Source organism: Brachyhypopomus gauderio, chromosome 1 (genome assembly GCF_052324685.1).
Source record: "Brachyhypopomus gauderio isolate BG-103 chromosome 1, BGAUD_0.2, whole genome shotgun sequence".
NCBI classification, from domain to species: domain Eukaryota; kingdom Metazoa; phylum Chordata; class Actinopteri; order Gymnotiformes; family Hypopomidae; genus Brachyhypopomus; species Brachyhypopomus gauderio.
Genome location: NC_135211.1, coordinates 19,210,869 through 19,224,748, shown reverse-complemented (window position 1 = coordinate 19,224,748; position 13,880 = coordinate 19,210,869).

Genomic DNA, 13,880 nt, shown 5'->3' with positions numbered 1-13,880 from the left:
CAATGCCACTGTCTCCAAACCATACAACATAGCTGGTCTTGTAAACTTTCCCTTTGACCTTTACTGCCACCCTTTTGTCACAAATTACTCCTGAAAATTTTCTCCATCCATTCCATCCTACCTGGACTCTCTTCTTCACCTCTTTGCCACACTCCCCATTTTCCTGGTTAGTTGGACCTAAGTACTTGAAGTCCTGCATTCCAGTGCGGTTCCTCCTGCCGCTGCTAGGAGGAGCCAACGGGTCGGTTCCAGGCGGAGTACTCGCAATCAGCTGTGATCTGCTGCAGCTGTTTCCCTCCCTACATTAGGGAGAGAGTTGTAGTAGGTTACTGCTGAATCATTTGGTTTCCATGCTGCTCGTTGCCAGCCATTTTCTCTGTGTCTCCAGTCGTGTTTAGTGTTTCACCACCACTCTGCTTCTGCTTTTCTCTTTGCTATTCGAGTACTTGCCTCCTGATCTAGGCAATCTCAAGTTTTCCTCCCACTGTTATTTTTCCTACCTGTTTCTGGTTTTATTTTGGGAAGGGTTTGCATACAGTCAGTGACTTCTCCTGGGGTGTATTCCACAAAGCGGGGTTAACAAACTCTAAACTTAACCCTGAACTCTGAGTTGTCTTACCCCGATCTGACATACTCAGAGTTTTCGGTTCCAAAACGGCTGATCGGAGTTAAAGTAATCAGGGTCGCTCAACTTTGAGTAGGTTGACCCAGACAGAAGCGCGTTCACGCGTAACTATGAAAGGCATTCTTAATGGAACGTAGATAAATAGGATTTATCATGGACTTAAACGCGAAAATCAGCCGAGCATCGTATTTCACACCACTGTAGCTTGAAGTATTAATGACTGCGTATGCCGAATATTTAGATATTATTAAACGTAAATGTAATACTGCGGTAGCTGCTAGAGAAAGGATCTGAATAGGGAGTCATGAGGTATAGGACAGGCAGGGACACCCTCTGTCTCCATGAAGGAGGCCGTCATAGTGTCATATAATCGCACTAGGGTTTGCAATGACTTAACTATTACACTGCATGTGAACAACTAGCATAACTACCTCAGGCCTACTCTATTCAGATTTGTTGTACAGTGTGGAATCATACATGGATCTTGGCCATCTGGCTTCAACATTTGTGATGAGGTGGGAAACATCACATATGATCTTGATGGGCAGAATGGTCAGTTACAATAGCTACGTTATTTTTGTTACCATTAAAGATAAGTACATTATTCATTAAGGATTATAAAGGCTAGTACCTGTACATTAATGCTATGGACGGATTTTCTGTTTATGTAATCTCCTTCATGTTCTAATGGTGCTGTAATAGGTAGCATATGTAGGCAGGGGAGTAGCAGTTAATTCTGGGCCCTGTACACTCTTAATGTCAGTGGGCCCCTATAAATGCCAGAAAATGAGGCACATGAGCAAAATGGGCCCCTCTCCCTACTCGGGCACTGGGTAGCCAGGTCCACTTTTCCCCCCACTACCACACCCATGTATGTAGGTTCCATCAATGCAGACAATCACTCTAGGAAATCCTTAAAATGTAAATGGAATTAAGTTCGTTATATATTGCTTCTCCTTTGCTTAATTTCTTTATTGTCTGTGTGAATTAAAGACAAACCAACGATGCTGTGGAATTCCTCTTTGATGTCCATAACTGGCTTATGTCCAGAAAACACCACAAAACTGGGCACTAGTCCACTACTGGGCACTTTTCGGACAGACCGACATACAGTAGCTTTGCTGACAGGTTCCGCATCTCCTACACTATAAAAAAAACTTCCACTAGCAAAAAAACGATGAGCGATGTATAAAAATCTGGAGAGAATTGAGGGCTGATCCGCGATGTGTAATATTTGAAATGTGACGCTTAATAATGTTATTGATGTAAGTAATGGATTGTGCTAAAAAACGATAACGTTCATTAAAAAAGAATCTGAAAATGATAGTAGGCCTATGTCTATTCGGGATTTTATAAGGCGTTCCCGACGAAGAGCTCGGCGAATAAACTGAGCTTTCTGACGAAGAGCTCGGCAAATAAACTGAGCTTTAATATCCACATGATCCTCGAGGAAAGGACACGTCATGATGACGTGTTTGTAATTCATGTTTAGGTCCAAGTTAACCTGCCAGCGAGCAGGTTAGCTTCAGAGCATAAGTTGCTATAGTAACTGATTCAGGTTTTCTCTAAGCTCGGTTTCTGGAACGGAAAACCTTGAGTTTTCGTGTATTCTGAGTTAACTTACCCGGTTTTCTCGCTTAACCCGCTTTGTGGAATACCCCCCTGGTGTCTTTTGTTGGTTTGTTTGGTTTTGGGTTTTTCCCTTTCTTTTTATGCATTGAGTTTTCTGCGTTATTTTCTTTTGCTTTTTGCATGTTTGTCTCCTGTGTGTTTGTCTCCGATTTTCTCGCCGTGTGAAATCGGAAGTGTGGCGTGTGAGCGTGTGAAGACGGTCAAATGCGTGTGTCACACGCTCAATGCGTGAGACTTGAGAGCCCTGCAGTTGAGTTTATTTCTTCTTTCTCGCTTGTTGGTGAGTTTATTATTTTACCTGCCTGCATGGATCGGCACCTGGGTTTTTTGTTCATCGCTGGGTGAAGTCCACTGCTTTACAGAACAATTCTGCCTAAAATGGACCCAGCCGCTTCTCGTGAGGCAGAGGACATTAGGGCTATATTAGCCAGGCAAGGTTAGCTGTAAGGTAACGAGCAGGCTCTCCACCAAACATGAAGCAACTACAAAGTGTGGCCGTAGCTGTGCAGGCTATCGGTCAGGCGTCTCCCTGGCCCCGCGAGACACCTAGTGCTGCCGCTGCCACATCTCTGGCAGTCTTAGCTCACGTGGGGCTCATCCTGGTATTCAGGGGATCCCGAAGAATGCAGGGGTTTTTTGTTGCAGTGTTCACTTATATTCGAGCAACAGCCCTCATGCTTTCCCACAGAACGGTCTAAAATAGCTTATGTTCTTGTGCTGCTGTCAGCGGGTCTCTGTCATGGGCTACACCAGTTTGGGAGAAGCAGTCAGAGATGTGTGCACCTCTGAGTCATGAGATGTCAGAGAAGACATGGGACCACAGCCCATGCAGATAGGGTATACTCGATTCTCACGACAGGAAAGACAGGAAGGCAGGTGTCTCTATTGTGGTAGGGAGGGACACCGTCGCAATAATTGACCTGAGTTACAGGGAAAAGAGGTGAACCACCAGTAAAAGAGGAGGTCCTGGTGGGTCCCGTAGTCTCCCTATCATGGCATGGGAACGAGGAAGAAAGACTCATGGCATTTGTAGAATCAGGAGCTGCTGCCAGTATTATTGATGTATCTCTAGCTAAAGAGCCCGGTGTTCCCTTAGTACGCCTTGACACTACTCTATCCGAGGCCACCGTTGATGGTAGGGCTCTGAGCTCAGGAGAGGTAGCCACCCAAACTATCCCTATTGATATGAGCATAGGGGACATAAGGAACAGATAACGTTCTCTGTTATCAGTTTCCCATGGCTTCAACATCATAACCCTGAGGTCAACTGACTCGCTTGCACTGTCAGAAATTGGGGCCCGGTCTGCAAGGAAACGTGTCTCAAGACCAACCCTTTGACTCCTAATAAAGATGCCCATGAAACTCTCGACCTTTCCTAGGTACCCAACGAGTACCATGGCCTCAGGGAGGTATTCAGTAAAAGCAAAACCAGTGTGCTCTCTCTGCATCGCTCATTTGATATAGCCATTTACCTGCTACCTGGAACTAGTCCTCCCAGGGGCAGTGGTGGACAGTAACGAAGTAAATGTAATTCGTTACTGTACTTAAGTAACATTTCTGTATTTTACTAAAGTACTTTTATTTGGTAAGACTTTATACTTTTACTTCACTACATTTCAAAGTGAAACTTTTTACTTTTCACTTCGTTACATTTACAGAAACATCTCGTTCCTTTTTTATTTTTAAACCCAGTAGCGAACCGTGACCATTAAACCTGGGCCCGCTACCCCCCCCTCGAATTTTTTTTTCCTTTCCTAATAAACTGCAATAAAGAATAAAGAAAAAGCCAAGACGACAGTATAGCTTTAGAAACGCAATAACATTTGTACTAGATAACTTGTTAAGCAAAATAAGTTTCCAAACAAAATAAGGTTTCACAGCTCCGTGGTTCTCGGAAGCAGAATATCTAAATGAGGACGTGAAAGGACTGAATCGAAACTAGCTAGCGGCGGTAGGCTAACGACAGCTAGCGTCGCCACAGCGGGCGGAAATTATCATACAGTTAAGCCCGCCCACTAAGAGGGAAGATATGATTGGTCAATTTTACTGTCATTTTTACAGGCCCTCTGTAAACGAACAGCGGGCATCACAGTCCTGATAGGGGGAGACACAGGCTCACAGGCTTCCACTTAACCCCTCAACTTCCAACACAGATTGAATAGACATGGTTGAATAATTTATTTGCTTATATTTTTGTAATTGTTTAGATGTCGATTGTAAAACTGTAAGTAGATAAAATAAAATAGGATAATTATATATATAATGTTTTAAGAATATTTTAGGCCCTCTGAGAGGGCGTAGAGGGCCCTGACGGTTCCCTACTGTTTAAACCAACGCTTAATAAAATACCGAAAGGTCAAAGTGTACCGTGTCACAGACTATAACCAATCAGCGCTCAGTAAGAGATTAAGATTTGTACGCTAATTGGCTGAGGATCTGACATGGCTGCAACAGATGGCTTTCCCCAACACCCCTGACCTTATTTAGCCGAATTGCTTTAATTCCTTCAAAAGGAAAATTATTCGTATTCCTTCAAGTGTCTCCTCTGCATTCCGAAGAACACATTGCGGTCATCATTTATGAATTCGCCGTCAAACTTGAACGAACACATCGAGGTAAGTTCGCCATTAGATGAGTACTACCAACAGGGTGGTTTATATACCCTGGTTAATTATATCACATCGGAATACACTACTTTTAACAGATACTTTTATCCAAAACAATGTGCTAGTACCCAAATTGCAATCTGTGGAGATGCTAAGCGACAGTTTAACACAGGAGACTCCCACATCAAACGTTAAAGCCGGGGACACATACACGCGAATTTGGCCAAGTGAAGCTAACTTCTAATTCATTCCTATGTGGGAGGCGAAGGCAAGCAAATATGAGCGAAGCAAAGCTAAATTAATAAAACGATTATTATTATATTAATTATTATTAATTATGCGGCCAAGTTTAATATTATGAGTTCAGTTGGTTTGGCTGCACACAGTTCTAGTTCTAGGTGCTAAGCTTCCCTGTCCCGCCATGTGGTGGACCTCTTCATATACTGTATCGCCTCTTCAAAACTTAGGTAATGTTTCATCAAATGTAATGTTTATAGTGAATTATTTATCAGTTGTGTTTTTATTGATTTTCATCAGTTGTGATGGTGTTTGTTATTTGTTATTCGTTTTTTGACAACAGAAATAAATGAAAAATCAAATAATGAAACTTGAATGAATGCTTTTTGTGTTGTTGCTTCAAATCACTTGGTCTTACTTAAATATAATATAGTTTTGAGTATTTTGTGTTTGCTAGGCAAATGTAAGGCACTGTTTCATTGTTCACTTGTTGATCGAGTAGGCCTAGGTGTTTTGATGTGACGCTAAGAAAAAAATTTTTACAAAAAAAAGTATTTTTGAAGGCAGATACTTTTGTACTTTTACTTTACTTTTAAGTAAAAAATTGAGGTGATTACCTTGCAATATTCAATGCAAGGTAACTGTACTTTTTCTCAAGTACACAATTGCTGTATTTCGTCCACCACTGCCAGGGGATGTCTATTCTCCTTGGCTACACCTGAGCATAAGGCCATGGAGAGTTACTTCCAAGAGGCATTTTACGGCCTTCTACTTCCCAGCTGGAGCTGGTTTCTTCTTTGTGGGAAAGAAAGATGGGGGCCTTAGGCCATGTATTGACTACTGTGGGCTCAATAGGATAACCATTAAAGTTCGCCATCCTCTCCCGCTCATGGCGCTCATATTTACAAAATTGGACCTACGTAGTGCATATAACCTGGTGTGGGTCCGCCAGGGTGACGAGTGGAAAACCACATTCATCACCCCCTCGGGTCATTATGGGTATCTTGTGATGCCCTTTGGGCTTATGAAAGCACCGGCAGTCTTTCAAAGGCTCATAAATGAGGTTTTGCCCATTTCTACCAGTGTTTTATCAAGGGCTATAGTGCTTTGGCTGCCCCTCTCACGGCCCTGAATTAAAAGATGCTGGGTCCATTCAAATGGACTCCCAAGGCCCAGCGCACCTTCGACATCCTTAAGGAGCAATTTAGGTCTGCCCCGATACTGCTTTTGCCTGATCCCGACCTCCCATTTATTGTGGAGGTTGACGCCTCAGATCAGGGAATCAGGGTAGTCCTCTCTCAGCATTCAGGCACCCCCTCTAAGCTCCATCCGTGTGCCTTCAACTCACACCGTTTAACCCCAGGCAAAAGCAATTATGATGTCGGTGACAAAGAACTGCTAGCTGTTAAACTAGCTTTAGAACAGGGGTGCACAACATACGGCCCGCGGGCCATTTGCGGCCCGTGGGCGCCTCCGTTGCGGCCCACCAGTTGATAAATAATTTGGCCCGCCTTCTGGCCTTCTGGCTTTGAACGAACAGTGTTGTTTTTTGGGCTACTTTTTAGTTGGGCTACCGCGGGAGTAAGTACACATTAAGAATCGATCACGACATAATTTGTATCCGTTTTAAGCCTAGTTTTAGGGTCCGCGCGGCGAAAATGACGTAATCGCAGTGGCTCCGCCCGTGCACGAGGTCCTCGCGCGCTGTCGATTCGTGAGGTCGTGCACCTCTTGAATTTTGTAACTTCACACGCGGTGCGCCTCAGCGCAATGAACAAAGTCATGTTTGCAGGGTTCATACACCTTCACAAGGTGGAATTAAAGCACTTGTACCTCACTTTAAAGGTCCAGTTCAATATTTCCCAGCACGATAAACTTAAATAAGTTAAATAAATATTTATACATATACTCGAAATGATCCGAAATAATTCACTTTTAATCACATTATTTAATGGTTTTTTATTTTCAAAACGCCCAATCTTAACTTCTTCACGTTCTCTCATGTTTTGTCCTGGAATTACAAGAGGCTCATATTTGTTAACGTAATACAAGAGAACTATTCAGTCAGACAGCTATTTGTTGTGAAACAAAGTAATTACAATTTCAAGCATTTTCAAGTACTTTAGCCTAAATTCCAGCACGTTCAAACCTGAAACACAAAGCAACATTAAAATTCATCAGGTTAATGTTCATTCCCCTGTTGTTGAAGGGTGTTTCTTTATACTACCACGTATCGTTTCGGAGAACACTGCATGCAGAAAGTAAACCACCGTTCCACCACCACCACCACCGTGCGCGCGAGGCAGGCGGAGTCTACACTACTCGCTGCCGCCCAAGATGGTGATGGAGAGGGGTCATAATTCTCCCGTTGCTGCCCATCCTGGTACTAGACGCACGTTAGAACTTGTGCAAAGGAGGTTCTGGTGGCCGGGCATGGATCAGGAGATGGGGAAATTTGTGGCAGCATGCATGGTTTGTGCCCAAGGGAAAGTGTCCCGTGCTAAGCCTGCGGGATTATTATGTCCTCTCCTGATTGTAAAGGATTGGACAAGCACTTGCTAAAAAAAAATGCAAAGTGGGTCAGGCCAAGACAGCAGAGGGAGCACAAGGTCCAAGCAAAAGTTTCCTTTTTCTCTTTATTTTATTTTTCTTTAAAGTGGATATTTATGTAAATAATTACTCAAAAATAATAGTAATAATAGTAATAAAGTATCAAGATGTCAAAAGAAACATTCTGTTCAAAATCCCAACTTGCTAAGTCTCCCTCCAAGAGTCAGGAACCACATTGGCAGCAGAATTCAATGGGGTTGCTCCCTATTCAAGATCAAATGCTCGGGTATTCTGACTAAACATATAAAGGAGGCGGCCAGCACCATTCCTACACAAAAAGGGGGACCACTTAACATTCACCAGACAAAACAAACATTAGACAAACTCTGATGCATCAGTAAAACATTACACCTCATTTACAACACAATTTGCACAAGTGAAAACCAAAATCTAACATTGCCTAACATCGCAGCCAACATTTAACAATTTAACATTTAACAGCCCATCCCCGTCAACCCCCTGACATTTCGGCAAGCTGAACCGGGCCATTTCCGGACAGAACAAAATAAACAGGCCTTGGTTCCTTGCTGACCACTCTTTTTGCCGCCCGTGAGTCCATCAACCCTGAAGAACAAACAGTGGAATGAACTCCCATTATTTTCTCTTTCTGTACTTAAAAAGAAACACCAATAACTTCCTAAGCACAATAAAAGCCAAGCATTGGAAACAGTTTGTCTAGCGTAATCTTTTCATTTCAAATATTTTGTTCATTCTGCCCCGGTCCATAGAGGGACAAAGTCTCTGGGTTGCCGATTAGCTTCATAGCGTTATTGGGCAGCGCTTTCATCCAGCGCCTTTGGGGAAACTGAACGCCAACATCAGCGTGCGAGCAAACGTATGGGCGTGTGCGTATATGTGTGTGTGTGTGCGTGAAATGACAAAAAGAAAAAAAAAGGGGGAAGATGGAGGAAATGTGCGGTCCGTCTGTGACCGTCACACTGATCCCTTCCAGGCCTTGGACACACATGTCCATAGATTTTGCTACTGGACTGCCCCCCAGACAGACAGAACGAGTGAACCAGGATCTGGAACAAACCCTTAGGTGTTTGGCCTCCTCTAATCCCTCTTTGTGGGCTGACCATCTGATTTGGGCAGAGTACGCCCATAACACATTGTGGCACTCGACCCTGGGAATGTCACCGTTCAAGAGCCAGTATGGTTATGCTCTGCCTATGTTCACCGAACAGGAGGCTGAGATAGATGTGCCTGAGGCCAAGGCCCTGGTTCGGCATTGCTGTTTGTCCTGGTGAAAGGCACATAAGGCCCTGTTGTCTGCATCTGCTACTTACAGTTGTGATGATAATAAACATGACTCCCAGCTACGTCCTTCCGCCCTGGGCAAAGGGTCTGGTTGTCCTCTAAGGACTTGCCCATCCGTGGAGGCAGCAAAAAATTAGCTCCCTGTTACCTGGGTCCATTTAAGGTGGTACATCGTATTAACCCGGTTTCTTACCAGTTGGCTCTTCCCCCGTCGCTCCGAGTCCATCCCGTGTTCCGTGCCTCACGGCTCTGGCCCGTCCTGTGCGGTCTGCCCAGGGTGCTGTCTCCGCCTGCTCCTGGCATCATTGATGGGGCCCAGGCTTATACCGTCCACTGCCTCCTTGACGTCTGCCGTCCGGGGGCGTGACCAGTATCTCGTGGACTGGGAGGGGTACCTCCCGCATCCCGTGTCCTGACCTGAAATGCAACTTCCGTTGCCCTGGGCCTGCGGGGTCTCGGCCTAGAGGGGGAGGCTCTGTCAGGTCTGACTCCAGTGCGGTTCCTCTGGTTGCCGCTAGGAGGAGCCCACGGGTCGGTTCCAGGTGGAGTCCTTGCAGTCAGCAGTGATCTGCTGCAGCTGTTTCCCTCCCTACTTTAGGGATAGAGTTGTAGTAGGTCACTGCTGAATCATTTGGTTTTCATGGCTTTCAAAAACCTCACTGCCATCTCTCCAAGGCATTTCCAAACCTCCACTGGTATGTCATCAGGTCTAACTGCTTTCTGTTTGTTCATCCTCTTCAAAGCTTTCCGAACTTCATTCTCACTGATCTTTCCCACTTCCTCGCCCAAAGTTTGTATGGCCTTCTTTAATATGATCTTCTTTCCCTTTGTCTCTTCATTCATGAGTTTCTCAAAGTTCTCCTTCCATCTTCCCTTCACACCCTCTTCACTTGTTGGAACATTTCCATTCCCATCTTTAACAAATCTAACCTGCACATCCTTTCCAGCCTGATCCCTCTGTCTCGCCAGTCCATACAAGTCCTTCTCCCCCTTTTTGGTGTCCAGCCTCCCATACAACTCGTCATGTGCTTCATGCTTTGCCTTTGCTACATCTCTTTTTGCCCTACGTCACTTTTCCTTATATTTTTATCTCCTCTCGTCAGTCCTTTCACTGTCCCATTTCTTCTTGGCTAAGCTCTTCGTCTGAATAGCTTCCTGTACTTCACTATTCCACCAATAGGTTTCCTTATCACGCTTTCTCTGTCCAGACGGCACACCAAGTACCTTCCTACCCGTCTCTCTAATCACTGTTGCTGTAGTAGCCCAGTCATCTGGAAGCTCCTTCTTACCATCCAGAACCTATAACATCTCCTCTCTGAACTCCTCCCCATGTTCCTCCTTCCGTAGCTTCCACCATTTGGTCTTCTATGATTTGACTTGTTTTCTCTTCTTCACAACACACAGCCATGTTGTCCCCCACAGCCACACTTTCCTCTACCACCACCTTACAGTCCTCAATCTCCTTCAGGTTTCCTCTTCTGCACAGAATGTAGTCCACTTGTGTATTCCTTCCTCCACTCTTATAGGTCACCCTTTGTTCCTCACTCTTTTGGAAATAAGTGTTGACTATAGCCACTTCCATCCTCTTGGCAAAGTTCATCACCATCTGTCCTTCCTTTGCTTGACACCAAACCTACCCATCACTTCCTCATATCCTCTGTTTCCTTCACCAACATGTCTGTTCAGATCTGCTCCTATCACCACTCTCTCCTCGCTGGGGATACTTTCTATCACTTCATCTAGATCCTTCCAAAACTTCTCTTTCTCCTCTACCTCAACCAACCTGCCCTTCCACTTGGTCTCCTGGACATATAAAACATCCACCTTCCTTATCTGCATCATGTCAGCTAGTTCTTTACCTTTGCTTGTCATTGTCCCCACATTTAGAGTTCCCATCCTCGTGCACTCTCGACTTTCGTCATCTGTCTCTGTCTCCTCCACATTTCCTTCTTTGTGGTCTTCGAATAACAGTAACACAATTTCCACCAACACCCTGAAGTAGTTACAAGCATTTGGTTAAAATCGAAGTGCTGGCATGTGAGACAGGAAAGCGCACGTGCACGTTCCAGTGGGTTCAATAGGCATGTAAGACAGGAACACGCAGGTGTACATCTCAATTCATCCCAACTACGTCCCAACTAGACTTGTGAGCAGGGATGGCACACGTAGACATTCACATTTCAACAAGTTCATTACACAGTGTGCACTGTAGCTTGTTGTTAGGGCGGTAGAGCAGAGTTTTATCTACATGAAGGTCAGGGGTCAGGGGCAGCGGTGTCAATTCCAGGTTCAGAAAGTAAAAGTCCTCACCAGGATTTTGCACAAGCTTGCTAGATTTTCTAATTAGTGCAATCCAGGTAAAATTAGTGGAATCAACACAATCCAGGAAGCCTGAGCAAAATCCTGGTGAGGACTTTTACTTTCTGAACCTGGAATTGACACCTCTGGTCAGGGGTTTGGTACCACACAGCACACAGAATGTTACATTGATATATACAAATCGCTGTTTTCCAAATGTTGTGAATATAAGACAAACGATTTATTATGACCTATTTTTAAACCATAAATTCACTGTCTCGCCCAGCAGCACTAGCTAGGTGTTAGTGCACCTGTAGGGAGGGGAGATCTGTATCCAGCTGCTCTAGGGCTGCAGAGGCTGAGTGGGACCCGGGTGGACATGTGCATCAACCTGTCTCTGCTCCAAGCTGGACTGTGTGTGTGTGTGTGTGTGTGTGTGTGTGTCTTTGAGAGAAACATGGTTTCTGTCTGGGCACTGCTCTGGAAGACAGTGAAAGAAGGGGGGCAGGGAAGAAGGGGGGAGAGAAATGGGGAGAGAATGAGAGAGTGGGAGACAGAGGGAGAGAGAGAGAGAGTGAGGGAGAGAGGGAAAGACACACACAGAGAGAGGCAGACCTGCCATTAAATAAAAACATCATCACTTGAAAAATAAATGTTGCCATGATGAAATGATTACATGTTTGTATTGATGTAAGTTAGAGTGAGACAAAAACAGAGAGAGAGATAATACAGGGGACTGGTCTCTCTGGACTGACCTTCCCTCTTCATGTAAAATTGACAGGGGAAAGGAGGTGGGGTGAAAGGAGGTGTGGGTGGGGCCTGGATTCTCTCATTGTCCTCACAACTTCTCTGTGCACCACTTGTGCTGTTTATATGTGTGCAGTCACTATCTCTGAAATACACTCACCAACAGAACTGCCGCTCACTGGATATTTTTCTCTTTTTCGGACCATTCTCTGTAAACGCTAGAGATGGTTGTGCGTGAAAATCCCAGTAGATTAGCAGTTTCTGAACAGTTTCTGATCAGCCCATCTGGCACCAACAAACATGCCACATTCAAAGTCACTTAAATCACCTTTCTTCCCCATTCTGATGCTCGGTTTGAAATGCAGCAGATTGTCTTGGCCATGACTACATGCCTAAATGCATTGTAAAGTGGCCGGTGATTGTAATCTGTATATTTATAAGTGTGTAGTCACCATCTCTGAAATAATCTGAATATACGTGTGCAGTCACCATCTATGAATTAATCTATATATTTATATATGTGCAGTTACCATCTCTGAAATAATCCATATATACGTGTGCAGTCACCATCTCTGAAATAATCTGTATATACATGTGCAATCTGTGACGGGCAGTGTGAGCAACTAAAAAAGGAAGTCTCAGGGAAAGAGAATGGTTTAATAGAAAGTGCGCAAACCAAATACCCGTGACATAGATCCAGATTAAGGAAATAATAATCAGCAGTCAACTGGTACAAAGACAAGACATATATAGACGAACAAACGACCCTCAGGTGAGACGGATCACGGGTCCCGCCCACCTGAGGGACGAACATCACGTGACCAAAAACAGGACCGCTGCCGCTGTAACCGCACAACGTGACAGACCCCCCCCCACCAAAGCCGCACTCCCCTCCGGATGTGCGGCTTACAGCGGCAGCACACAAAACACAACAAAGGGGCGGGAGGGCGGGGACAAGACAGGGACCCGTTCCCTGCCGTCCTGAAGCTGAAAACATAAAAACACATAGGTTAGCTCGCCTCCTGGGCGGGACCCTGGACCGACTGGGCCGTCAACAAGATGATAACCACGCCCCGGTCGGTCACAGGGCCCTCGCGCCCTAACCGGCCTTAGGCCGCTAAAGCCCCACCGCTGTGTGCGGACCGGGAGCACATGGCCCAACACACGTCACAGGTGTGGATGTGTGCAGGCCGCCACACTGGGGTGCGGCCACGGCTTCCACCAACCACCTCCCGAACCTACCTCCTCGCTCGGAGCTGACCCCTGCCCTTTTCGCTAGGGGTCACCCCAGACTCCTGGGGAGTGAACCCCTCCTGGGGCCCCTCATCTCAAGGTGGACTCCTCCACCCAACCCAGGAGCGCCAGAGACCAGGGCCCTGGCAATCCGCATCAGGGACACGCTGGTCACCCCGAGCTCGAAGGGGAGGGTCTCCTCCTGGAGACCTCACTAGGTCCGGGAGTGCCGCAGTCCACCACCAGGAGCGACCTGCAACACATCACACACAAACGCACACAGACAACACATAACACCAAACGCGCACTGCTCTGACCACTGACCCCCCCCCCCTTTTACCCAGGGGGGAAGGGACCCCTTCTTAGCATGAGGAGACACCCTGTCCACACACCCCAGGCATCCTCAGCCTACAAAGGGGTACAGGGGCTCCTCCCTGCTCAGGGGTCCCTCCCAAAGATCAGGCCTCCTGATGGAGCAATGCCTTCTGAGCCACATGTCGTGGCTCAGGAACCCCATAGCTCATCCAGTGGCACGGGACCTCTAATGGGCCCCTTCCCACACACAGTGAAGAGGGGTGCAAGAGAGGAATTACATAAAACAAAGCATGCTACACGCTAGGACAAAACGAACA